The sequence below is a fragment of the Cricetulus griseus genome, chromosome 8 (genome assembly GCF_003668045.3).
Source record: "Cricetulus griseus strain 17A/GY chromosome 8, alternate assembly CriGri-PICRH-1.0, whole genome shotgun sequence".
Classification (NCBI taxonomy): Eukaryota; Metazoa; Chordata; class Mammalia; order Rodentia; family Cricetidae; genus Cricetulus; species Cricetulus griseus.
In genome coordinates this window covers 59,033,840-59,060,055 of record NC_048601.1, presented here as the reverse complement: position 1 = coordinate 59,060,055, position 26,216 = coordinate 59,033,840, and the positions used below count along the sequence as shown (strand labels likewise).

Genomic DNA, 26,216 nt, shown 5'->3' with positions numbered 1-26,216 from the left:
GCCGGGTTGGCCAGGGGTAGAACTGGAAATCCCAAAACTCACAGGTGAGGGCTATCTCCTATGTTGGCCCCTGAGCATGGAGACAAATTGACTAGCTCTAGGACCCTAAGCAAATGGCAGTAAAGTGGGTTAGTGTGGACAGAATCATGACAAAGGCATAGGGCATCCTGGTAGACCCACCTTGATGACTTTGGAACTACACTTACCACTATGTGGGCCTGGATACCAGGAATAAGACAGCTCTCTGGCAATGCTCTAAGAAGTGATAGCAGTTAAGTTCTTAAGACACCCTAGCTAAGGAACAGGGGTGCCACTCCTGTGCCTTCAAGATGAGGTCAGCAGGCATTCATGAAGGACAACCTACACACTATTGCATCTGCCTTAAAACCGACATATTTGGACTAGACTCAAGGGAGAAACAGTGAACACCAGAGGAAGAAGGCAGCAGAACAAAGAAGAAATTCAAGGATCATTAATGTGATGCCCTTGGTCGTCTTTCCCCATCAGATCCCACCGACCTCACCCCAAAGACAAGACACTCAAGCTCCTGTGTCCACTGTTTCAGCTTCTCTTCCTCTTCCCAGCTCTAAAGTTTTCTTCCTGGGGTGAGAACTACAGTACCCATCACCTATGTCTCAAGCCCTGCAGAAAGCCGTCTGATGAATGGTAGTGCCATCCACACTCTGTTGGCTGTGTCTGAGGGCTTATATTAGTGTTAGGCTGGCTTTGGGGATGGGGCAGTGGCAGGACATGGTCTTAACTGTCATAGAAGTCAATGGGCACCAGGCTGCAAGGTGTCTTTTTGCAGCAAGGTCAGCAGTTTCTGAGCTGAGGTCCCACAATACACCAGCTCGCTTTTCGACTTCAGCTCCTGTAGTCTGGTCCTTAAATCTGGGTCCTTGGAGGTTTCTCAAGCCAACTGCTGCATTTCTATGTCCAGAGAAACTAGTGTATGGAAAGTGCAAGAAAGGGTCAGAGGTTGAGGTCCCACTGTGTGTGGAGGGTGGAGATGAGTCAGGTCTGGCCCAAGGCTCCACTATGTTGTCTTCTAATATTATTTTATTTTTAAAGTTATGTACTTTGTTGAAATCCAGGATCATCCTGCTGTTACCTCTCCAGGAACCGGAATATAGGTGAGGGCCACCGTGCCCAGCTCTCACTACCACTAAGTTTTGAACTCAAAGCTAAAGTCCATTAAGCATGGCTTACAATCAATCTCCTCATCTTTTAGACATGTGACATCTCTTCCTCCCCAATTTCTCATTGTATCAGTAGATACTCACTCCACCTGCAGCCAACCAAGACCCAGGTGAGACTGTCAGCTTGGTCTCAAGCAGGTCCATGTCACTAGTGTGGTTCCTGCTTGTCCACAGGCTTTGCACAGACCAAATACTCTAGGTTAGTTCTTACGCTATGCTGAGGCAGCCTCCAGAGAGCTAACTTACCTCTGGGCCCAACTGCAATAGCTCTCCTCCAAGCTACAGTTTACATGAGTCACTGTTGTTTCAATGAGTCTAGGCTTAGCTCAGAGCAGGTGAGCTGGAACAAGCAATATCATGTATGTGTATGGAGGTCAGGTGCCAGCTAATATGATGAGATACAAGTAGATAAAGGGTTGAATGCTAGTTTGGATCCTGGCCTGCCCACTCAAGTAGTAGACAAACCATTTCCACTCCTGCCTCCAGGATCCTGACCTCATCCCAAGGGGAACAAATAACTGCATGTCACCCTTGAGTTGCTCACACATTCCACCACATATTCTGGCTTTCTAACAACAAAAATCACAAGCCTAGAAGAAAGGCCCAGCACAGTGGTATCTTAATAGGCTCGTCAGATAACACAAGGCATTAGAAGACCACATCCTCTGTAATTTTGATGAGAACAGGGACACTATCTTAATCTTCCTAGCATCTTTTTCCTACCCTGTTCAGGCTTCCAGCCTAGCTCAGCCTGGGATGCTCACCAGTCAACAAGGTCTGCCTGCTTGTTTTTGAACATTGATTGTGGCTGGCCTCCATAACACTTTGATAGGTGTTGAGAACACATGGATGAATAGTATGTGGTCCTTGAGGAAGAAAAACACACAAGAAAACATAGAAAGGCAATGTAGTCTTTTGTTTTTTAATTGTAATTTATGTGTATTTATGTGTATGGGTGTTTTGTCCCAACTGCTAGTCAGCAACCCCTATGCTGAGTACCTCTGCCCCTGAACACTCTAAATTATTAGTCTGTATTTGCCTTGCAAGATGAGGAGTCATGGGGCAGGGAGCAAGATATTCTTTAGATTCTTTTCTGAGAATGTTGATGAGTTCTCTGGGTTTCTAGTCCCCAGAAAGGTACTAGCCATGTTGGGTCAACAATGGGAGTTGACCTACCTGGAGAATAGTCAGCACCCTCATACTGGATTCCTCAGCAACTTGAACCTGGTACAACCTGTATCAGGTAGCCTTCCCAGCACAGTAGAGCCCCCAAACCTTGAAGGTCTGCAGTGTACACAGAAATGAGATGTTAACCACATCTCGCTAAAGCCAGGGCTATCTGGGAAGGCATTCATGAACTGTAGATAAAGCAGAGCATGAAGTCAGGTTTAGAGCCCAGTAGTTCTTCACCAATCCTGGGTCATTCACGTTCAGAAAGCCTTTGGAAATATCCCGAAAAGTACCTAAAAAAGGGAGAGAAAAAATGACACAGTAGCAGGGTTCTCTTCTCCTCTGCCTTCCACATTTTCTCCTCATATTCATTTTTCCCATGTACACCAGTTCTGCAGACTTGCTAGTGCAAGCTTAGAATACACCTGTCTGAGAGCTCTTCAGAAAAGTAGGGCGATTTGTTCAGAGACCTGGTGTCTTGAATTCCCCTGCAGCCAGGATGCACTGCTCAAGGCAATGGCTACTGTTTCACAGGAGCTTTAGACAAGGAGGCTGGGCTAACCCTACAGGGACATCCTGTTTCTGCTCTGAGTCTGGTCTTTCAGGTGCTACACTCTAAGGATTGGCCTCAGCCCTGGACTGGTAGAGATTCTCACCTGCATTGTTGATGAGCAGCAGGTGCCCTTGAGTCTGGGAACTTGAGCAGTGTGCACAACAGCTTCTGTATTCTGGCCTAGGTGTCCAGGTCAGCTGTTGTCCGCCCCACTCACAGGCCAGGATGATGTGTACCCAGCTCCTCCTCCAGCTGCAGCAGAGCCAAGTTACTGCATGCTCTGAGGAACACCATGGAACTGGCGTCCACAGCACAGCCATGGTGTGGTCAAAGCCTCGGGGGCGGGGGGGGGGGAAGGCAGGCCACCACACACACAGTGCAACACATTCCGACTTCTTCCATGCCTGGAGCTCAGTGGAGCACACAGCTACTAAACTGGTACAGGGCAGTGCCTACACTTGCCACAGGGTAGCAGAAGGGCGGATAAGCATCCACCAGCGTCTGGGTGAAAAAAACAACCAACAGTCACCAGTCAAGACCCAGCAGGAAATCTCAATTCCCTTTGCAGAACAGGCTGATTCCACTACAGCCACTCCTACAAGTTCAACTCCTTCCTTATGGGACCTTATGTCTTGGATATACACCCTGTTGCAGAACCAGCTTCCTCCACCAGGTTGGTTTGTCTTCATTCATGCAGGGCATATCAGGGAGCGAACACTGACAGCCATGGATCAAATTTTTCTTGCCTGTGTAGATTTGGGGTCCCCTTACATTCTGGGTGACAGAAGCTTTCTCTGGAAGAGCACAGCAGCTCCCCCAGGAGAAAATGGAGAGGACACAGGAAAAGAAATCCAATGATCACAACAATCTCATAAACAAGATGATGACCCATCTATCAGTAAAAGCACACCTTGATTCCTTGGGAGCTTCAGACAGCAACCTTAGTCCATAAACCCATGTCATGAATGTATTAAACCACATGGTAATGTCAAATGATAAGCTAAAACTCACTAGGAGAAGTAGTTGTATGCACTTGTAGACCCAGCACTTGGGGGATAGCAGAGAAGAAAAAAGAGGTTAAGAAAGAGATTGTTACAGTCCATTCTCAGCATGAGGTAAGCTAGAGTTGATCACAGTGACAGACAAGCAGGCTGCTTCTAGACCCTCTTCCTAGCTGGTCACTAGCCCTTCTTTGTTTCAGAAAATTATAAATGCTGTGCTCATTAATTTAGTTGGTTTGGATTAGGGAATCTGGCAATCAGAGGGTCCAGATTCAAGTCCCAAATTATTTATTGCATGAGGATTTTGTCCTAGGCAAATGATATAGGGAATTAAGGGGATGCAAGTCCTACAAGCCTACAGGAGAGAACAGGAATATCTCTCAATATGTGTAAAAAAAAAAAAAACCAACACTGTCTGGTGCCAATCAGTACCTTGGCCATTTATTTTATTTTATTTTTTGAGACAGGGTATCTCTGTGTCTTTGGAGGCTGTCCTGGAACTCACTCTTGTAGACCAGGCTATAGTCCTGAAAACAGCTTGGTATTGGCACAAAAATAACATAACACCAGAAGCACAGACACTGAGAACAACAATTAATAAATGGGACCTCCTGATACTGAGAAGCTTCTGTAAGGCAAAGGACATAGTCAGCAAGACAAAACGACAGCCCACAGACTGGGAAAAGATATTCACCAACCCCACATCTGACAGAGGACTGATCTCTAAAATATACAAAGAACTCAGGAAGCTGTTCTTGAAAACACCAAACAATCCAATTAAAAAATGGGGTACAGAACTAAATAGACAATTCTCAATAGAGGAATCTAAAATAGCTGAAAGACACATAAGAAAGTGTTCAACATCCTTAGCCATCAGGGAAATGCAAATCAAAAAAACTCTGAGTTACCGTCTTACTCTGTTAGAATGGCCAAAATCAAAAATACCAATGACAGTTTATGCTGGAGAGGATGCGGAAATGAGGAACACTCATCCACTGATGGTGGGAGCGCCAACTTGTACAGCCACTTTGCAAATCAGTATGGCTACTCCTCAAGAAAATGTGAATGAGTCTACCACAAAATCCAGCAATTCGACTCCTAGGCATATACCCAAAAGAAGCACATCCTTATAACAAGGACATCTGTTCAAACATGTTCATAGCAGCATTATTTGTAATAGCTAGAAACTAGAAGCAGCCTAGATGCCCCTCAGCTGAAGAATGGATACAGAAAAAGTGGTACATTTACGCAATGGAGTACTACTCAGCAGAAAAAAAAAAAACAATGGAATCTTGAAATTTGCAGGAAAATGGATGGAATGCGAAGAAACCATTTTGAGCAAGGAAACCCAATCACAAAAAGACAAACATGATATGTGCTCATTCATATGTGGACCTGCTTTATGATACATAGTAGTGGCTGTGCTTTATCAGAGCTGTTTTTAATGATGTTGCTCAGAATGGGTTCCTTCCAGATGATGATTGAGAAGCTAATTAGAAAAATGGTGCCAGGTACCACAAGGGTAACAGAACTGTTCTGCTTTTCTGGGATTTTGTTTTTTACTTTTTTAATGGAGTGTGCTGGATTTCTCTACAGTTTTGTTTAAATATCTGCAGAACCTGGAAAAGCTGTTGCTGCTATTGATGCATAACATACTGCCATTATATATATATATATATATATATATATATATATATATATATTGAATTTTTGGAAACTTTAGCTGTGCTGTCAACTTTGGAAAAATGTATCCCAGTTTACTGCGTTCAGCTGGCATTGTACAAAAATTAACAGCCATATGGGTCTAGAAATGTTGAACTTAATTTTTTTCATTTGTACAGGGGTAACGCACTGTATTAAATATGTAAGGTCTTAAAAAAAAAGAAGTGATTTTTGAGAGCCCATCCCATATGAAGAGATGCTCTCTTGACCTGGACACATGGGGAACGGCCTAGGCCTGGTCCAGGATGATGTGGTAGACTTTGTGGAGCCCCTTTTGAGGGCCTTACCCTGCCTGGGGAGTGGAGGGGGGATGGCTAGGGGCAGGTGGGATGTTTGGGGGGAGGGGAGGGAGAGGGAGAAGGGATTGACATCTGAAGCAAGCTTGTTCCTAATTTGAACTAATAAAATAAAAAAAATCTTAGGAAGTCTTTTATTTATTTCTTTGTTTCTTCCTTGACTCAGTGGTTATTCAGTTGATCATTGTTAAATTTCCATGTGTCTGTGGACTTTCTGAAATTATTGTTGCTGTTGAATTCTAACTTTAAGTTTTGGTACTCTGACAGGGTACAGGGGTTTATTACAATTTTTTTGTAGCTCTTGAGGATTTCTTTGCTACTGAGCATGTGGTCTATTTTTGAGTAGGTTCCATGAGGTGCTGAAAAGAAAGTATATTCTTTTGTGTTTGGGTGGAATGTTCTCTAGATGTCTATTAAGTCCATTTGAGTCATAACATCTGTTGGTTTCCTTATTTATTCTCTGTTAAACTTCTGCCTGACAGATCTGTCCAGGAGGTGATGAAGTCTCCCTCTGATATTGTGTGGTGCTTGATTTATGATTTAAGCTTTAGTAATGTTTCTTTTACAAATGCAGGAGCCCTTGTGTTTGGTGCATAGTTGTTCAGAAGTGAGATTTTTCTCTTGATGGATTTTTCCTGTGATGAATATAAAATGCCCTTCTTTATCTTTTTTGATTGATTTTAGTTTTAAGTCTGTTTTGTTAGATATTAGAATAGCTACACCAGTTTGCTTCTTATGTCCATTTGATTGGAAAATTTTTGCCCAACACTTTACTCTGAGGTAATGTCTGTCTGTGAAGTTGAGATGTGTTTCTTGTATGCAGCAGTATGGATTTTGTTTTCAGATCCAATCTGTTAGCCTTTGTCTTTTGATAGGTGAATGAGACCGTTTGTATTAATGGATATTAATGACCATCAATTGCTAGTTCCTGATATTTTTGTTTCTGTTGGTAGTGATGGCATTGTGTGTTCAATTCCATTCTTTGGGGTTTGCTGCTGTAAGCTCATCTGTTTCCTAGGATGTTGTGGATGTAGGTGATTTCCTTTGTTGACATTTTCCTTCTAGTACTTTCTGTAGGGTTGGGCTTGTGGATAGGAATTGTTTAAATTTGGTTTTATCATGGAATACCTTGTTTTCTCTATCTATGGTTATTGAAAGCTTTGCTGGGTAAAGTAGTCTGGGCATACGTGGTCCCTTAGTGTCTGCATAACATCTGACTGAGACCTGCTTTCATTGTTTCTGTTGAAAAGTCAGGTGTAATTTTGTTAGGTCTGCCTTTATGTGTTACCTCACCTTTATCCTTTGTAGCTCTTAAATTGTTTGTTTATTCTGTATGTTTATTGTTTTGATTATTATGTGGCAAGGGGACTTGTTTTGGTCCAGACTATTTGGTGTTATGTAAAATACTTGTATTTTCATAGGCATGTCCTTCTTTAGGTCGGGAAAGTTTTATTCTATGATTTTGTTGAATATATTTCCAATAACTTTGATTTGGACTTCTCCTTCCTCTATCCCTATCTATTCTTAGGTTCAGTCTTTTCATGGTGTCCCAGATTTTCTGGATATTTTGTTTTAAGAATTTGTTGGATCTAAAATTTTCTTTGACCAATGAATTTATTTCTTCTATCATATCTTCAATGACTGAAATTCTCCTTTCCATTTCTTGTATTCTGTTGTTTATGCATTTTTTGTGGTTCCTGATCATTTACTCAGATTTTCCATTTCCAGATTTCCCTCATTTTATGGGGTGTTTTGCCCCCCATTTCAGATTTCATGTCTTGAAAATTTCCCTTCACTTGTTTAATTGCTTTTCCTTGGTTTTCTTTAAGAAATTTGTCGATATCTTCCAATTTTTGTTTGTCTTTTCCTCCATTTCTTTATGGAAATTTTTCATTTCCTCTTTAAGGGGCTCTACCACCCTCATATTTAGTTCCTTTTCTTCTATATCATCTGTATTGGGATGTGTAGTTCTTGCTGTTGTAGCACCACGAGTTTCTTTACTTCTTTAAGGAAAATTTTCATTTCCTCTTTAAGGGCCTCAATCATCTTCATTAAGTTATTTTTAAGATCATTGACTTCTGCTTCATCTGCTCTGGGATGTTCAGGTCTTGCTGTTGTAGAACCACTAGTTTCTGTTGGTACCTATTGTTCTTTGTGTTGTTGAGTGTATTCTTACACTGTTGACTACCCATCTGTTCCTCCATCAGTACAGATGGAGCCTGAGCTTCAGGGGAGTCCCTCATCCTCCAAAGGTGCAGTGGGAGCTGTGGCTCCCTTGATCACTCCTCCAGGTATAGGCATGGTAGAGCCTCCAGCTTCCTCCCCCAGGTGCAGGTGTGCTAATTGCACAGGTGGTTTCTCCTCTAAGTACAAGGATGGCCATGGGTTCCATTGATCACTCCTTTAGGTGCAGGTGGGGCTGGGGTCCAGGTGATCATTGATGCAGCAGGGTATCTTGTACAGAGATAGGCATGGGAAAACCCTTGTGTGAGCTCTGTTTCTTTTAGACAGATTCAATCTTGTGTAGCCCAGGGCAGAGGTCCCTCTGCCTCTATCTCCTGAGTCCTGGGATTAAAGGTGTATACCACCACTGTTGGTCTCTATGGCTAGCTAATGTTGCTGCTGGGATTGAGGTATTTGCCACCGCTGCCTGGATTCTATAGCTGTGGCTAGACTTCCATTCTGATCGTCAGGCAACTTTTGTTATTCATAAACAAAATATCACCACAAAGAAAGAAACAGAGACAGAGAGAGAAAGGAGTATTATTGAAAAGGGAGTGATGAGGTACACCTATTGTACCAGCCACTCAGGAAGCTGAGACAGACTGCCTCAGATTTAAGACTGGCGTGGGCTACTGATGGTGGATGTCCTTCTGTATGCTGTGAATGTTTCTCATATTGGTTGATGAATAAAGATGTTTCTGCCAATGGACACACACAATATAGCCAGGAAGGAAATCCAAACAGGGAGAGAGAAAGGCAGTCAGGCATTGGAGTAAGCAAAGACCATGTGGAGATACACAGATTAATAGAAATGTGTTAATAATTAAGAGAGATCTAGCCAATAAGAAACTTGAGCCATCAGCCAAGCTCTTTATATTTAGTAAAAGCTTCTGTGTGTTTATTTGGGACAAAAGGGCTGCAGGACCAGGCAAGACAGAAACTTCCCTCTATAGGCTACATACGAGTCATGCCAAAGCAGAGCAACAGAAAACACCCTGTCTCAAAACAACAAAAACACATTTAACAGTATATTTTATTTCCAAAATAACAAACATATTGCAATATTTGGGGGGGGGCTGATAAAATTGGTCGACATAGCATTTATGTCTTAGTACAGGGCCATCTGCCTTGGCTTTTAAGAGATGCCTGACATCATGCTGCAGAGAGGGGAGACATCAGGTGACCCACAGTGATAAAGCTGGGACCACCTTGTCAGCCTATCAAATGGAATCTACTCAGCCCTAATGAGCTCATCACTCGCTCTTCAATACACACTCCCTCTTCAATACATACTCCTTTCTCTCTGTGTCTCTGTTTCTTCTTCCCAAGGTCCTTCAACTGACTTTGTGCTTCTTTGTCACTATTGTTACTTAATTGTGTGCCCAGAGATACACTCTCATCTAGTATGTTTACAATTTTGTGCTTGTGCATTTGTGTCCTTGTATACATCTGCATGTATCCTCAAACTTTTATGTAAATATCACATGTATTACCTCAAAGGTCAACTCACAGATGCTGTTACAACTTGTGCTTCAGACACAGACTTTCTCAAGGCCAGCAAGGTTGATGCACCTGCAACTAAGAGTGGTGATGGTTGTGGTGGTGCATGCCTTTGATCCCACCACTTGGGTGGCTGAAGCAGGCAAATGTCTGTGAGATCAAGGGCAGCCTGCTCTACAGAGACAGAGACAAACAGTGAAACCCATCTTGAAAAACAACAACAGGACAAAAAGGACGTACACCTTTCTTTATCTCTGAGAGCTGGGGAAAAAGTCTCAGCAAGCCTGCTACTTTCTTTCCTAGCTTCCTGGGGAAAAGAACTCATATCTTACAATGAAAGCAGACACTGTACAGACAAAAAGGCACTGTCCCAGCCCTCTTGTGCTTCTGAATCTCACCCAGATGTGGATTTCAGTCTTGACTTACCATCCAGTTATCTCCATTGGGGAGAGCAAGTCCAGGAGCAGTAGCAGTGTCTATGGAATTTCTTCAAGGATATCCCCTAGGCAGCCAAGCACTGACAGTTGCTTTGTTTCTTTATTATGATAAATGGAAAAGGGGAAATGAAAGGACAAAATCATGTTAGCTGGGTTTAGCAGGGCAAGCCTCCCTACACCCCAGCCAGAAACCCACCTAACCACCCCAGTAATAGCCTAATTTGAAGCAGGGACTGCAGCAAATCAGGTGCACTGACACGGAACAGGTATAGAAGGGTCACAAGGGGCAGCACAACATCAGAGAGTCTCACAGCAACAAGGGCCAGCTGCTTTCTGCCTTTCTTATTGGCACAGGAGGGAGGTCCCCATGCCCTCCAAACCTCCCTCCTCACACCGCCCACATGATCAATACTTACTGACAGCTCCTCAGTGAAGTGCGCAGGGGATGAACTCAATGCTCAGGCCAATTCCTGATGTGAGTCATACAAAATATTCACTGCACATCTGGATGCTCGGTTTTTGTCTCTCCATGGGAAAGGTATTCTGATTCACAAGGAATATGCAGTTGTGATGGGATGCCATGTCATTGTTTTCTCAGATGTGGGCATTAAGATTTGAGAGTAGGGATTGTTTATTTAAAATAGTGTCATTCCTACCACACTGCCTTCAATCTCTGTGTTGGAACACACCCTGACTGCCTGATCCTCTTGTCTCCACTCCCAATACAAGCCAAGCTCCACCTGGTTTTATTTTGGGCTTGGCAAGAACCCAGGACCAAGAACCTCGGTGCATGCTGGACACACTGATCACTAGTCCTGCTGTTCACTATCAGTTTTAGAGACAGAGATCTCACACTTCCACCAAAGCTAGACTACTGCTCCTTATTTAACCCCAGGCTGGCACTGAGTCTATGGCTAGTCTTCAGTCTAAGCCTCCAGAGTCCTAGGATTACCAGCATACACCTTCACCCTAGCTCTGCCATGTAGTCTTAAGAGAAATCCACAAAGTACCTAGAAAGGGCACATGTGAGGGAATGACACCCCACAGGTGAGGGGACTAAACATTCAAGCTGTGGGCATGAGGCTCCATCTTCCTCATCCGCTGCAGATGTGGACATGCACTGGTGAGGCTTCTGCCTTCCATCTGTCCCATGGAGCTGCATAGAGAGTTAGATGAGACCAACCTGAGGGCTGCTACTCAGAACAGGCCTTCAAAGATACCTGGCTATACAGGTGACAGTCCTGGGCTGCTGAACACTGACCTGAGTGTCCTTGAGAACATGGGATGGGGACAGCCTCCTTTACATCCCTCCCATCCAGGTCACAGCTCACCAGCTTCAGAAGAAGAGGGGTGTCCGGCTAGAGTTCGTGTTTGTGGTACTTCAAAAGATTCTGACTAGGAAGACTGGTCATCTAGAAGAGCTAAAGAAAAAAGGAGAAAATTCAGCGTCAATGGTGCAGATCTTTAATTCCATAGGGAGGATCCAGAACTCCAGTCTTCCTCTGCTTCATAGTGAGTCCCAGGATAGGCTGAGATACAGGTGTGACTAAGCTGGGACAGCTGATGCGCATCATGCAAGAAGGCCTGGATTTGTTCCCCAGGACAAGATGTACCAGGCTTCGTGGAGAATTCCTGGAGTTCCTAGGTTTGGTACATGGAGAGAGAAGGAAAAAAGTTCGAGGATGTGAAAAGATACACACATGATTTAAAAAAAAAACACTCAGATTAGGTGCACACCTGTAGCCCCAACACTCATGTGGCTGAGGGTAGGAAGGTTGCCAGTCCTTGGCAGCCTTACTACATACAGAAAACCTGTGTCAAAATAAGAGGAGAGGAAAAAAGAAAGGATTTCTCATTTGAGAGGACTAATAGTTATGTCACTGTGGAGTTTAAGAGTCATGAGATTTGGAAAAGAGAAGGAAATACCATGAGTATAGGGTCTAGACAGTATTAAGGAACAACAGGTAAGGCAGATTTGGAGAACTGTACATAGTGTGTGTGTGTGTGTGTGTGTGTGTGTGTGTGTGTGTGTGTGTGTGTGTGTGTGTTTCCATGACACATCCATGGCCACATGGGGTACATGTGTGTGTGTCCATGTCTGTCTGTCTGTCCTCACCCTTTGAGCCTACTTGTAGACCAGGAATATTCATCCAATGCGTTTACAACTTATTTTGTTTGTTTTTTGAGACAGGGTTTCTCTGTGTTTACCTGACTCTATTGGAACTCACTCTGAACCGCAGGCTGCAGACCAGAACTCACAAAGATCAGCCTGACTCCACCCCCGAGTCCTGGATTTAAAGGGTGCTCCACTATCATGGGCTTCCACTGTAATGTTTAAATCAGGTGTCTCACTGATCTCAGGCCAGCAAGCTCCCATTCCTTCGTTTCTTCTCCATAGGCCTAAGATGACACAAGGATGCTGCCACAGCTTGATTTCACAGTCTTTCCATTCACCAAGCTCCCAGCTCCTGTGTCCACATCTCAAGAGTTCAAATACTCAGAATGTGCATGTTCTTTGTGAGATGGGGTTACATTCAGCCTGGAACTCCCTACACTGGCCTTTACCTGTTCTTGCTTAACAGGGCAGAGTGGTTCAGATCCAGAAATTCTGCATTGGGGATGTTAGACAAAAAGATCAAGTTGATCTTTGCTTACAGAGTGGCCTGCCTGGGACAGATGAGACCTTGACTAAACCACAAATGCTCACAATGTCTAGTGCACATGAGGATGACTGAGGCAGCAGCACCGCATGACTATAAAGCCAGCCTGGACTACACACAGAATTTCAGTCCAGACCAAGTTACAGGGCAAGACTCTGTATAAACAATATAACCAAACAAGGAAAAGAGTTTGTGGCAATGCTATTCCAGTTAACCAAAGTGGACAGAAACAAACGTCAGAAAATAAAGTGGCAGTGTGCATGTGACATCTTAACACACCTGTCAGGGAATGAAAGCCTATTTCTATCTTGGATTGTAGACAGAATGGGTCCCTTAGCATACTTCTGTGAATCTGTTAATATTAAGGTGGGTGATTCAAGGTCTCATGATTGTTTGCTTGTTTATAATTGCATGTATCTATTCCAGTCATTTGCAATTTTATTTTATGTCTGTATTTGGGTTTGCTGTTTATGGACTTCTACAGGGTTTAATGATCCTTTGGGGAGTCTAGTTTAAGACAGAGCTGCTGACCTGCCCGGAAGATATTCTTGTACAAGCAGAGACACACACAGAGACAGAGATGGAGGCAGAGAAAAACCAGAGAGAGGGGGCAGGGAGGGAGGGAGGGAGTGAAGGAGGGAGGAGAAAGAGAAATAGACAAATTGGCAGGGGGTGGGGATGGGGACCAGACTCACCAGAGGCTCCATATTCCAGTGGATGGAGGGCAGGCAAACAATATAGTAGCATTACTGGAATCAGAATGCCAAGCCAGATCTCTAACCCAGGCTGAACGTAGTCTCCTGAGAAGTCCTGCTCAGCTCTGTCTGAGCAGCTCAGCCTTGTCCAGTTGCTTGGCCAGCACAGGATCCAGGGGAATCTCCTTTCCCAGAATTATAGACGGATGTTTGGAAAGCATGGGGTTCTGGGGTGCTCTTCCAAACTCAGAGTGGAATAAGGCACCCCTTTCTTCTCTGATTTGGTCAAAAATGTCTTTCTTATGAGCTTAATGTTGCTCAGGGGACGTATCATAAAAAGAAAAAATGTGTTTTCACCATAGTGTAACACAGTAGGGACATGTTATTTAACACAGAGGATGTCCTTGCAAGACAACGATTCTAGGAACCTTCACTTCCTGGGTTCAATTTAGGGACAAGCTGACAGACAGACCATCCATATCAGTCACACAGACTTCTCTGTGCCTCCTGCCATGGCATGTTGGCACAGTCTAGGGAAAAAGAGCACAGCAATTGAGATCTTACCAATATGACTGTGGGATGGACAGGGGAGGCTTTCCGGAAGCTGTGCAAAAGGCTGCTTACCTGTGTGAGAACAAGCAACCTGCAAAGACACAGAGAAATGGAAGCAACCTATGGAAACAACCATCACCCGGCAGAGAGCAGACTGTGGCAGGCATTAGGCAGGGCCTACAGCAGGTTGTTGCCCCTTCATAAAGGTTTCAGGTTCGACCATGATCAGGACATCCATCATTCCCTAACGTTGTGGCAAGTGGTGTTGAGTGCAGAATCCAGTTCCCAATATGAATGGTGGCCTTGAAGAAGCAAGCATGGAGAGACAGTTGGTGAGTAACCAAAGGACAGAACTAGTGCAGAAAGAGGACTCAGCTGCCCTTAGAGTCACTTGGCAGATGAGATTTTCCCAAGCTTTGCTCTGAGTGGGGTCTGAGGACTCAGGCAATGGAACTTGCTGTGATGACTTTTGGAGATTTTTGTCAGTGGTTGGCAGGAGGCTGCCCTCTAGAGCATTCTACAGGGCTGCCTGCAGGGGACATTCTCAAACTGGAATCACACCCGTCTTGGCAAATGGGACAGGCTGACTAGGAATACTTTCCCTTGGGCAAAAAGGCTCGCCCTGTGGAGAAGACCATGTTCCCTGCTTAGAAACAAGGAGAAAAGGACAGTCACTACCCAGAGGGCAGTCTGATGTTTATCCAAGCAGAGGAGAGAGAAAGGGGCTATTGTTGCACAAGACAGCCTAGGCCACCTTTATAACTCAGCCTTCCCCTCTAAACAAGACCCCATGTAAAGCCTGCCCTTCCTGCCTGGGATTTTACCTGGTAACAGCTGAGCTGGGGTGGGGTGTACCGTTGTTTTTTTGCAGGAGGAGCCTGTGGCCACACTGCCTCCTGGACATCTGGCCTGGCTCCACTGTGGGCTGTCCACATCTCAGCCAGAGCAGTCCCCAACCCGTGGCTCACAAGCTGTGGAGCTGGGGCTTGACCTCTTCAGAACTACAAAGTAGTAGAAAGACACAGGAAGGAGACCCTTAGAGAATTTGGAACACACAGAACTTACTGTGATGGCCATGAATCACCTAAGCACCCCACTGGTCCTCCAAGGAATCTCTGCTTCCTTTACCCATGCCCCCATTTCCTGCTCTCCCTGCTCTGATCAGCATCTGTGCTGTCCAATTGTAGCTCCACAAGCCGGAGGTCACTCTTGAGGGGATCCTCTGGGATTGGTCTTTCTGAGGGGATAGGTTGTTAGGTTCACAAATGTGCTACAAAGGACAGGAGGAAAAGAATGAATAAAAAGGGATAGTTGCCCCACCTGGTTCTGTGGGTGACTGCGGGATCCCATTTCTTTGTAGCCAGGGTCTTGCAGGGGTCGTGGCTTCTCTTGGCAGGTAGCAGGCAGCAGCACAGGTGTCTGAGGCAGTTCACCATTGTTTTCTTGACCCCCTTCCAGCTGGGGTGCCTCCGGTTTTGGGAGGAAGCTGGGCCAGCATCCTCAGGCTGCTGGCCTCCTCCTGTGTGATGCTGTCTTCCTGAGTCAGGGTCGCTAACTGGCTCATTGTCACTTCAGTGGTGATGGTTGCTTCCTGAATGATGTCCTCATGCTGCATGATGGTCTCTTCCTCTGTGATGGACTCAATCTGAGGCATGGTCACTTCTTGTTTGCTGACCTCTTCCTGGGTTATGGTCACTTCATGTGTGATGGCTTCTTCCTGGGTAATGCTAATTTCGTGTGTGATATTCACTTCATCAGTAATGGCTTCTTCACATGATGAAGTCTACCTGCAATATATCCCCAGGGGAGGAGCTTCTGGGGGTTGCACTGTGAACTGTGTCCATGGAGCTCCAGAGTTCATGTTGGGCTCTACAGGACATTTTGTCTATGTCACATGTGGTCTCATTCTGGTCTGCTCTAGAGGAAGCCGTGTACAGTAAGACAGATGGCTGGACGCTCACCAACAGGCTGCCACATAAACCGATCTTGGACTTGGTGAAATTTTCACTCATTTCCTTGCTGCTACACATGAAGGCATCAGACATAGGACAGCCCAGGTAGACTAGGTTGGTAGGGTAGGTCCTCTGACTGGCGGCACAGTCTGGCAGGCATGCTATGCCTTGTGCCACCCTGCCTGGCATTCTTCCTATCTTCCTTCTCCTGGCACTTAGATGGAAAAGTGAATTTCTGGGGAGCAGACTCAGTAGTTCTCCTTAGCAACACAGGGAAGGTGTGAAGATCTGATAGGTTGAGCACAAGGCCTGGCTGCATGGGTTTCACCCGATGACAGCAGCAGTCTCCCCCAGGTGACTGGTGTTGGAGAATCAGGTAATCAGGTGTTGGCCATCACCTGATTGTAATTTTGTTCTCTCAGAGAATCAATAATTTCCTCAGGCTTATACCCCATGACTGTCATGGTGCTGACAATTCTAGGGATTGGGGTGCCTGGGAGACTCTGTGTGGACATAGGTGGTGAACGTGCCTTGCTGTTCCTGATCATGGGACACCTCATGATTTGGTCAATGGTGGGCCTCCTGCCTGGGGTGATCATCAGCATTTCAACAATGACATTGAAAATATCTATGTAAACATGCTGAGGTATTGTGAAATTTGCAGCCAGGATTTGATGCCTCACACCTTCAGAAGAGCTACTCATGAAGGCAAGAGCCCGACCACCATGAGGAAGTGGAGCACACCTAAACTCCAAATGTCAGAGGCACAGACATCATAGGCCTCCCCTGCAAAGAGTTCTGGGGCACAGTAGGGCAGAGTGCCACAGAAATCCCTCAGCAGCTCCCCTGGGGCTACTTTAGCAGCAAGGCCGAAATCACACAACTTGGCATTACCCCTGCAGTTGAGTAGTATGCTACTGGCCTTAATGTCTCTATGAGCAATATGGTTGTCATGGCAGTACTGCACTGCATGGAGAATCTGGGTAAATAGCCTTCGTGCCTCACTCTCCTGTAAGGACCCCAGTTCCAGGATGTGACTAAGCAACTCTCCCTCTGATGCATGCTCCATCACTAAGTAGGTGGTGTCTGTTGTCTGGACCACGTGAAACAACTTAATGATGTTTGGATGCTGGAGAGATTTCATAATGCTGACTTCATTAGTAACAAGTGAGGTGTTTTTCTTCTTATTTTGAAGAAGTTTTACAGCCACACAGGTTACAGTGGAAACATGGAAGGCCAGTTTCACCTCTGAATAGTTTCCTCAGCCCAGGCTCATCATCATCTTATATTCAGTCATGAAGGACTCCTCAGAGTAGTAGCAGGCCTCCTTGCCCTGCTCCATGGTCTGTTCCTCGTTGATATGGCTAGAACCAAATTCACAATGGGGACGTTTAAAGAAAAGGTTCAAATCAGGCCCAGGATATTGTTGATAGATACAAATTCCTATGTCCCAAAGAAAGACACTCAGAGACATTGTGGACAACCTAACCAGGTACTTAATGCACAGGAAACTTGAAAGCACCTTCCACAGCAGTGGACTGCAGAATATGACACTAAGAGGGTTGTCAGGAATGAACTGGAAACTCAGAGAAGAAAACAAATGTCACAGAAGCTAAGAGCTGCTCATTGAGGAGGATCATGATCCTCTTACTGCACCCAACACTCACTGAGAGAGGAAGCTCTAGTAAAACCAAATGCAAGGACAATTGGCAAGACAACAGATACCCCAAACCCAGTGTGAGTGTCCAGGCGAGGAGATGGCTCAGGAATTCAGTAGGTTTACCACTCCTGCTGAGGACCTGTGTTTGGTTCTCCAGCCCTAGGTAAGGTGATTCACAACTGCCCTATCTCTACACCTCTGACTGAGGGCACACACACACACACACACACACACACACACACACACACACACACACTCATGGATGCCAACACCCATACTCACAGGTATTACACATAAGTCAAAATAGTGATAAAAGCATTTCTGTATAATTTTATTTCTATGAGCTTGTAGGTCAGAAGAGGGCATCTCATCCCCTACAATTGGAGTTTCAGGCTGTTATGATCTGCCATGGCAGAGCTGGGAGGCAAACCTAGATCTTCTACAAGAACACTACATTCCCCTACTGCTGGGCCATCAATCCAGCCTACCTGATCTCCAAATAAATCTGTTTAAAAGAAACAGAAGTTCCTTCTCATAGATTGGGAATTGTGGATGCAACAGACTGTTTCTAGATAAAAATTCATCTAAGGAGATATTATAAGTCAAAGATTGAAATATTCATGGAAAAAGGTCTTCATAGAAAATCTCAGGACCAGGCAAACTTTCTGATAAATCATTCCAGTGTCTTAAAGAATAAATATCAGTGCTCCTCAAACTCCCCAAAATAGATAGGGACAGAACAGTTCCAAACTGTATTGTGAGGCCAGAGCAAGAAATGGACCAATGAAGGTTCAGCACACCTCATTAGTTTTCCTCACCTTCTGTCGCCAAAGGATAGGAAGTCTGGTCAGTGGGGCACTAGGGGCCGACAAGACAAGGCTGACTATACTCACAATGCTGTCCATAATGTTGCCTAATGACCCAGATCTGCCTGCTAGGCCTACTTCCAGAGGTCCACATTTTCTCAAAATGGTGTCACCTGAGGGCAACTGTTCCCAAACACTAGAGTTTTTGTGGGACATGACACCCAAACCTTAACTAAGATGCATTTCATTTTAGTAATGAAACAGGAATCATAAGAATGACAATGGGCCCTACAGCATTGGCCCTCCCTTGTTTATGGACTCTGATAGTCTCCAGTTCATAGGTGGATAATGTTTTGCTTTTCACTTGAACGTTAGCACCCTATGACAAGTTTGTAATAAGTCAGCATGTCTACACCTAAAGTTTTCGGTTCATTTATCTCTAAAGTCATATTTCTGGGTACTATAGAATGACTACATTAGGATGTTGTGACAAAATACTGTGTTCCATGGCACCCCAGAGACTGGTACTAACATATCTGGGGGTTAAAGATGACATCATTCATCACATGAACCACATTAGGCCTGATACTTCTCACCAAAGCCCAGGGTCCCTGATAGGTTCAAAATGATCAAGAAAATATTTGTCTGTCTGAATCATAAAAGAAGATAAGTGGGAGATGGACCCATACCCTGGCACCCTAGCCCCGTCTTCTCTCAAACAAAATGCCTTAATTTTATCACTTATAAACAAGAGAAATTGGTTGCTTGTGTATCTGGACATTGGCAAGATAAGATCAAGTCACCTGGTGACTAAGTGTAACAGGACTGCTCTCTACTCTAATTGATACTTTGCATGTATTCCCACATGATCAAAGAAAAGCATGAACTCAGTCTATGAAGCCTTTTCTTAAAGGCCACATGTTCTGCTGTGTGACAAGTCTCTAGAGCTCCTGAGTCCCCATTTGTTAATACAGTTATATTAGGATTTAAGTTTCAATGGGGACTTTGCAGGACACTAGCACATATTTACACACACACACACACACACACACACACACACACACACACACACACGATGGGGAATGTCCTTCTGTGTATGTTTATCTTATTGATTGTTTAATAAAACACTGTTTAGCCAATGAGGCAGCAAGTTTGGCGGGACTAGGAGTCAAGGAGGATTTTGAGAAATGTAGTAAAAAGAAGTCTTGTGATACAGGCAGGAAGTGACATAGCAGGCAGACTCATATATAAGCACGGACAAGAAGGAAGTCATCCCTTCTATCTTGCTCTTGCTCTTCCTCTGGCTCTCTGTGGAGTCGCCACAGGACATAAGATAAGTCTTATGGTTATGGTTGATAATTAAGACTTAGCTAGCAAGCAAGAAATTTTAGGGATTGGCCAGCAGCATTGTAAACTAATATAAGACTCTACGTGCAATTTGGAGCCCTAACATCGTGGGCAGACCTAGGGTGGCTGGCGGAAAAGCGCCCACATGTTGGCAGGGCTAGAGCGGCTTTGATGGAAAGATTTAGCATTACACACACACACACACCCTGCAATCAGACATGATCCAACTAGCTGTGCCCAGCCTGAGAGCCCTTCAGGGTCAGCTGATGCACCTTGTATAGGAGCTCAATGGGAATGCTGGCATACTCATCGACTGTGTTATTAAAATTAACCTTGGATCACAAATTGAAGCCAGCACCTAGTGGACAGGAATTAGCTTTATAGAGGATAGAGGAGTCAGGAATAGGGATAAAGAGATGCATAGGAAAGAGTAAGGAGAGATTCAGGGTCAATTTGGTTTGAGACAAGTAGATAGATGTTTTTCTTGATGAGTCTTTGTCCAAAAAGGAGGATCAGCTTGTTGCTTCTTGGACTTTCTGAGTTTCCAGGTTTTCACCCCAACATCTGACTCCAAAGTCGTTATTGGCAAATAGAATATAGTCATAGTGAAGCCCTACATTTAGGCTGCAGCAACACTGGTGTCAGCAGGACCAGAAATCCTGCTAGGCCTAGGTCTCAGAGGTGGGGAGCTGATTGTGGGTCCTTGGGGCAGTGTTGGTAGTTAAATTATCAATAGATTTAGGAGTGGCTGCTAAGCTAAGAGAAAAACAACTAAGGTCTCATAAAGATGAGTACATGGCAATTATTAAATTAGGAAAGTGGATTGCAGGAGGACCAGCAGTTCAAGTCATCTTTGGCTACACAGTGGCCTTGAGGCCAGCCTGTACTACAGGAGACCTTGTCTCACCAAAACAAAAAGCAAAAGCAAAGAACAGAAGAGCAAGGACTGCTTTTGTTTTGTACATGACCAAGGTACCCAGTGCTTCAAAGTAACATTTGCTGTGCGATACAGCTGATGGACACAAGCGTGTGAGACATCAACAACTGACCTGGCACAGCTGTGATCAGCCTTTTCCTTGCTCTTGAAGCTAAGCTGCTGTCACATCCCATCAAATGTCATCAGTTTAACACATTAAATGGACCTCACAGGACCCACTCAGAACCAGCAATGAGATATAAACCACAGAAACTGGACGGACCTTTACAAAAGGTCAAGGAGGTTGTTTCCTGAGACTTTCACACCAGTGAAGGTATCGAGTGTCTACACATCCGCACACAAGCACTGGCTTACAATTCTAGCAAGCTAAATCATCACACAGTGAAAGGCAGACATGGGTACTGTACTGCAAGGGGCATCAAAGTCCTACTTGCCAGTTCTGTCAGATATTATATTTTTGAAAGACACAGAGGTTAGAAACTCCCTCATCCTCAGTACCTGGAAACTAGGAAGGAGACTGAAGGGCTTTGTTGTTGGTCCATGCAGGATATGCTACCCACCGCTTCTCTCCAAATATTAAAAGATTAAGATTGGAAGTGGTGGCAAATGCCTTTAATCCCAGCACTGGGGAGACAGAGGGGTTGGATCTCTGTGAGATCCAGGCCAGCGTGGGCTACAGAGAGTAAGTTCCAGGATAGCCAGGGGTACACAGAGAAACCCTGTCTGAAAAAAACAAAGATTAAAAGAAGGAATTTTATTCAAGCACAGGCTTTAGGAAAATCAGGAGAGGCTCTCCTTGTCAATAAAATGTCCCCATATTTCCCAAAGGGATGGGTGATTGGAGCAGTGTGTGTGTGTGTGTGTGTGTGTGTGTGTGTGTGTGTGTGTGTGTGTGATTCTGGGCAGATGACTCCAACACTAGGTAGTTCTTGTTCCTGGACTTATTCTTTGAGCACTTTGAGCCCCAGAACTGGTCTTTTGCTTCAAAACCATTATTGTTTCCACCCCTGTGCAGGATAACACACTAGCTTTAGTACTATGATCAGCCTTCCTTTTAAGATAGAAAATGGAAATATCCCATGAACAGACAGCTTCAAGCCAACAGAAGGACAGGAAATGGTGGAGGGACTTGTCCCACCAAGGACAGTTCTTTTCTTCCTGGAAGAACAGGCTCTCTTTACACTTTCATTTACTCTGTACTTGAAGTCTTTTCAACGCCCTGCTCCATACATAACATCCAAATGGGATCTGACTATTTCCTCTGCCCTTGCCTGTCATGAACTTGAACTGCCAGGGAGATCCTAAGGTAACCACCTAGCAGGAGGCTTTCTGCCATAGCACAGACACACCTGTGCCCTTCCTTAAGAGACTATCCACTGTGGCCTGTCAGTCCTCTGAACAGGAGTTCACATGGCTTGGCCTATACTCAGGAAGTAAGCAGCTGAATGAAAAAAAGGAAAACACTGAGGGACTTGGAAGGGGTGGGCAGGAGGCAGTGAGGTCAGGGCAATATGGTCCAAGTTTCTGTACATGTATGTAAACGTCACTGTGAGAATGTTGTATAGTTAATATAAATTAATATTTTTAAATGGTAAAAGGAATAAGTCCAAATAAAATGATGCATTAAAATAGAGTAAAAGTCTAATAAAAAATAAAAATTGCCCCACATTGTACCTGAAACCCAGGAAGAAGGAAGGTAGAGTTAGTTTAAATTCAGAGAAACAAAAGCTCTAAACCCAGAATCTATGAACTTAGAAGGCAACTCACTGTGTTTAGATCAACAGTTCAAGAATATCCAAGTATAAGTAGTTCACTAATATCCGAATCTCAATTATGTCCAACCAGCTAACAGCTTCTACACTGTAATGACTAGAGTCAGCTTCAGCCAGAGCTGTTAGTGCATAGGTGTCTGTCATTGTAAGGTCACAGCAAGAGCTGGACCAATGGCAGCTCAGCACACCTCACTGTTTTTCCCTACCTTCTGTTACCAAGGACAGGAAAGCGAGTCTGGTCAGTGAGGAGTAGGGGCCTGATAAGACTGGCTACACTCAAATGGCTGTCCCCTTCCCCAATGTTGCCCAGGGAACAACTTCTTCCTCTTAGGCCAACTTGCCGAGGTCCACAAGTTTCCCCAAATGTTGTTACCCAGTTGGAACTATGTCCAAACACTTGGTTTTTGTGGGACATTGACACCCAAATCGTAACCAGAATGCTTTCCACTTTAATAATGTAACAAGGAATCATAAGATTGACAGTGGGCTCCAGAGTGTTGGCCCTCCCTTGGTTATGGACTCTGATAGTCTCCAGTTAGTAGGTGCATCGTTTTTTTGTTTTTCACTTATGTGACAAATTTGTAATAACTCATGACTACACTCAAAGTTTTCACTTTATTTTTCTCTAAAGACAGATTTCTGGATCTTATAGTATGGCCCCTCCTGATTACAATGGGATGTTGTGACAAAATTCTGTGTTCCATGGCACACCAGGGACTAGGACTAACATATGTGGGGGTTAAAGATGACATCATTCATCACATGATCCCCATTAGGCCTGAGACTTCTCAAAAAAGCCCAGGGTCCCAGAAGACAGTGGCCTGATATGTTCAAAATGCTCAAGAAAATACTTGTCTGCCAGAACCCTATGTCAACAGTAGGAAATGGAGCCATACCCTGGCACTCTAAGCCCTATGACTGCTTGGCACACCTCCTTCACACACACGTCCCCATGGACTGAAGGCTGGTCTGGTCAGCGGGGCAGAGGGGCCCAAGGAGGCTGTTTACACTCAGTTTGCATTCTCTATGACTCCCAAGACACACTTCCTCCCTCTAGGTTTTATTTCCCAGATTTTCTACAACTTCAAAACCAGGGCAGGCCAATTGCTAGGGACCAATATTCAAACACAGAATCATTCCTTGGACAGTTGAGATCCAAACCCTAATAAAGTCCCTTTCCACTTTAATAAGTATAGGTGGAATCATTTGAAGTAGAACAGGCTCCAGATGTTGTCCTTCACTGGGTAATGGACACTGTGTATCTGCTGCTGTGATAAAACCTCATAACCAAAAGCAACTTGAGGAAGAAAGATTTATTCCACTTTCAGGTCCCAATTATAAGCTACCATAAGTGGTAGTCAGGGCCAGAATGCTAGACAGGAATCTTGAGGCAGGAACCAAAAGTAGACACCATGGATTAAAGCTGCCTACTGATTTGCTTTCCTTGACTGACTGTTTTTGGTTTTTTTTTTTTTTTTCTAAAGAGCCATGGCCTCCAGCCCAGGGACATCAGTCATTAATCAAATTGCCCATTTACAATTACCTGGAAGTCTTACCTAGAAGACAATTAAGTTCCTTCTTCCCCAGATCACTCTAGCTTGTGTCACATTGACAAACTAACTGGCACACACTGACATTCATCTATTCGTGGGTGGATAACATGGTTCCCTCTTCTCGGACCCTAACATGCTGTCATAACTTTTGGTTTATAGAACATATCACATGCATCCTCAATGCAATCAGTCCCTCTTTTATTAGACTAAGACTGATGAGAATATAACAGTAGATCTGACTGGTGCTGGGATGCTGTGACAATGCTCTGTTTCCCAGCACACTCCAGGGCAAGTGACTAACATCTATGGGGCTGAGAGGAGTAGACTCTCACATTTTCTCCACAAATTCTTCATCTAATTTCTCACCAGACAGAAAAATAGGATCCCAGAATGTATTGTGTTGTCATGTTCAAAATGACAAGAGAAAAAAAATACTCTAGTGGTCATCCTGGAATCCTCACCCCAGAAGGAGGGGGCACATGTGGTTTTTTCGATGAAACTTGCTGTTTTGGGCCAATATTTTAGAGAAAGTAGAGTGAAAAAACTCTCTCACAATAAATCAAACAATGACTAAAATAGTGAGAATGTAAATGAAAATTCAGTACAGACCTCCTGGCTAGGGCAACTGCTAAGTGTTTGGACTCCTTTAGGTAAATAAAATAAATAAATATAAATAAAAGACCCAGAGACTGATATTGGGATTCAAACTGAATATCAGAAAAGCAATGCACCTAGCTTCTAGCTTCTTACCCCTACCTCAGGCTGAATGGGCTGATCCTGTCTCCACCAGCTCTTACCAAGCCTCAGACTGTAACTCTCCTCGGTGTGGCTGGAGAACAAATGCCTATCTAGGACCTTGCTTCTGTTTTGTGTACTTCCCTAATGTTGGGACTAGAGGTGTGAGCTCTAATTCTCTTTAAGACTGATTCACTCTTCTGTAGATCTGAGTGGCCTTGGACTCACAGAGATCAGTCTATCACTTAAATCCTGAGTCCTAGGATTAAAGGTGTGTACCACCACCACCACCTCCTAGTTTCTGTGTGCTGGGATTATAGGTGTGTGCCAGGCTTCTAAGGCTTGTGGCTGACTTTTCTTTCTGAATCCTCAGTTAAGCTTTAATAAATCATAATACAATTCCCCTTTTTATCTAGTGCAAAAAAGAAGGCTATAACTAACATAATAAAAACTATATACAATAAGTATATACAATATATATAGGCAATAAGCTCGTCAACAATGTCTAGTCCATTTTCATTTGAAAAATAAAGAGAAAATATCTAGTTCATTTGTATTTGACAAATTTAGAGAAAATATTTCATCATCTATCCTATATTGTGGAGTCCAAAATCCTGAACCTAATTTAGTTTCTTTTCTAATTTGCATTATGAAATTATCTTTTACTGTCTCTCAACCTTTTACACTTACACATTTTTAGTGAGTTTCCTTTCTGAGTCTGGTAAATGATGAAAACCATAACTAGTCTTCAACTCCCTCAGAGACCCGAGAAGGAAAGAATATTAACTGAGTAAACAGGAAGTGCAATCAAGTGACTTCCAAAAAATGTGAGAAATAACAAAACATCTGGCAGCCTGGACAGTCATCCAAGGTTCCTCTGCAATGTTGGGGCATCCATTTTTAGCCTATAGGCCTAGCATCTCTGACAGACTTTTCTGTGAAGCAGGATTTTGTGAAGGGCTGTCCCACCTTGTCTTGGCAAGGTTTTGCAGTCACTGTTTTTTTGTGTCAAGTTTGTCCATTTTGGACAGCATACTGTCAGCAGTCGAGGCAAGGGCAATTTCTTGCCTAGTGGCTTACCTTTGCCGCAAAGGAAGTAAACTCCATGTGGGTTTCTTCGATGCCCATCATCTTCTATTAATTGTATTGGTGCTGCCAGGATCAGACATATCTCATTGTCACAATAAAATAATCTATGATATTAAAACATTTTAAATGCTATATTCTGTAGATCTCTACAAAAGACAACCTGTCTTTCTAAAATATGTTTGTCTTTGAAAACATAGATAAATCTATTACAAGTTTGATTGTAATAGATGAATAATTACTCACCTACTTTTCCTTATTATCTTATACAGTTGGTAATAATAACTTTCAAGAGCTAGAAATTTGCTTTACATTGATAAATGAGTTGTGTAGGTAAAATACCTTGAACTAGATTTAAAA

At 43.9% G+C, this 26,216-nt stretch overlaps 2 pseudogenes; both read right to left on the bottom strand.

The window, feature by feature from the left end:
- Positions 1 to 756: 756 nt before the first annotated feature.
- LOC113831185 lies at positions 757 to 15,662 on the bottom strand (annotated as a pseudogene).
- A 678-nt stretch (positions 15,663 to 16,340) lies between these two features.
- On the bottom strand, positions 16,341 to 17,302 carry LOC100751316 (annotated as a pseudogene).
- Positions 17,303 to 26,216: the final 8,914 nt, after the last annotated feature.